The sequence below is a fragment of the Gossypium arboreum genome, chromosome 1 (assembly GCF_025698485.1).
Source record: "Gossypium arboreum isolate Shixiya-1 chromosome 1, ASM2569848v2, whole genome shotgun sequence".
NCBI classification, from domain to species: Eukaryota; Viridiplantae; Streptophyta; class Magnoliopsida; order Malvales; family Malvaceae; genus Gossypium; species Gossypium arboreum.
This window is the reverse complement of record NC_069070.1, coordinates 16,414,090-16,416,433: the sequence shown is the minus strand read 5'-3', so window position 1 is coordinate 16,416,433 and position 2,344 is coordinate 16,414,090. Positions and strand designations below refer to the sequence as shown.

General features: G+C 28.8%; 1 long non-coding RNA gene across 1 annotated transcript; it reads right to left on the bottom strand.

Moving 5' to 3' along the window:
- On the bottom strand, positions 1-790 carry LOC128293915 (uncharacterized). The gene is made up of 2 exons (XR_008284060.1): positions 538-790; positions 1-182 (listed from the first exon to the last, which is right to left on the bottom strand). It is a non-coding gene; the product is annotated as an uncharacterized LOC128293915 (long non-coding RNA).
- Positions 791-2,344: the final 1,554 nt, after the last annotated feature.

Below are 2,344 nucleotides of genomic sequence, written 5' to 3'. Positions count from 1 at the left end.
TACAAGAAAATCCAAGCTCTAATTTCATGATAAGGTCTTATAGTTGTCAGAACAAAAATATATTGAAATAGCACCCCATATAAGGCTCCAAACTTGCACTACTAACAAACAGAAATATATGAAGATGGAAATATGACAGCTCACCAAGGACCAAATCCATTCAAGCATTCTGCTAATACAACCTATAATTGATTCCAATCATCTAATTATACATCTAAGAACAATTCTCAACGTTCAAACTACTCTAAACTACACATATTCGTGGATCCAAAATTTCGACATACAATGACAACTTTCACGAAAATTCATTAAAACGTTGGAATTCTTTAACGAAACTTTAAGGAATATTTAGTAACCTTCTAATCACATCAAAACTAATAGAAAAACACTTTGAAACCTCATTTTTATTCAAAACCCTAAAATCCACCATTAATGACCCAATTTTTTACTTTTATTTAAAACATTCAATTTAATAGGTAAAAACTCTATTTAAAATACTAGAAAACATCAAAAACTAATAGGAAAACAAAATATTACCTTCATTGTGAGAAGAACGAACATTTAATCGAAAACTCGGAAAACCCACAAGTTAAACGATGGTAAAATCAATGGTGTTCTTGATGCTCCTTTTTGTAATTCTAGGAAGGTTAATGCTTGGAAGATGATAGAAAACAAGAGATTAGAGTTTTGAAGACTGAAATTGAAGGATGAAGGTTTTGAGATTTTTTCTCTCTAAAGGATGACACAAAGAAAAAGATGAAGAATGCTCTTCTTTCTTTTATCGTCAAAATAGGGTAAAAAGGGAGATAAATTGGGTTGATTTTAAAACTACTCTTAATTTAACCTTTTTTTTACAAAACAGTCCTCTTGTCAAAATTTAAGTTCTTTCCTACCTTATTTTCAAGAATTGATTTGATTTTTTATTTGACTTTCAAAAAGCTAAAGTCGAAAATAATTTTGGGCTACCATAATTCAAAATTTCTGAACCCATTCCCAGCCAAAATTCTTAATTTACCCTCGAAAATTCTAGGCCCAATTTCGAGGTGTGACAATTAACCTAAAATTTTTGTTTGAAATGATTCTTTAATGTGTCATGTCAGCTTACCTTTACACTGTTAACGACAAATTAACGACTTGGTGACTAAAATGTTACAACGCGTTAATGTAAGTGACTAAAATGTAACATTTCAAGCATAAGTAACTAAAATGTAACATGAGGGAAACAAAAGTGACTATTTTGGTAGTTTACCCTTAAATTTTTTGAAGGATTTAGAATGTTGGAAATATATAAAACTCTCAGGAAATTATTCGATACGTTCGAGTAAATGTTTATATGAATTAAATTGATTTGAACATATGTGATAAATTTGACTCGGTGAATAATAGTTGAAGAAAGATTATGAAATAATCCAACATGCGCGTGTATAGAAAGATCATGATCAAATGTTTTTTATGATTATGGTTAGAACTCCTGAAGAGTTTAAAATATATTTCCCAAAATTCTTTCACTTATAACATTCAAAAGAATGATGATATAAGCATTTATTAGACATCGTTAAAGTGATCATTTTGTAAAGTTAGTATTCAAGATTGAATATGTAGAATATGAGATATAATGCGATGTCATGAGGGGGAGAAAATTTGCGCTATACTCTTTTTCCTTAAATCGAGATTTTGTCCCATTGGGTTTTCCTGGTATGGTTTTTAATGAGGCAACATGTTATGTATATTATAGATAAGTGTACTATTTTTTCTTCCCTAAGAATTTTACCCCACAGGGTTTTTATCATATTAAGGTTTTAACGAGGCAAGTTACTTATGAATGGACAGTCGAGGAGGAGTGTTATAAATATTTTATTATTATAGAAGAGGATGTCCATTAGAATTATAAGTTTGATATACATTAGGTCTCTAATGTTAATTAGAGTAGAACTTTATATAATTTATACTTCTTATGTATATAAATATAAACTTTGGAGAAGTATGGTAAATATCTCAATTGATGAATAAAAAAATCATATTTCTCCATTTGTTCTCCTATTCTTTTTATTTTTATTTACTTTGTTATTTTATTTAGTATATATAAATAAGACACATACTGGTCTTTTAACTCTATTTGTGAAATAAAAAACTCTATCACTAATATATCAAAAAAGGGTAAATATGTACTTTACCCCCTAAACTTGTCTAAAAGTATCTAGTTAATACCTGAACTTGTATTCAATCACACACATTGCCCCAATTTGTTAACAATCATAATTTTTTAAGGGTTAACATATAGTTTTCCCCCTTGAACTAGTCCAAAAGTACTAGTTGGTACCTAAACTTATCCAAAAAGTACCTA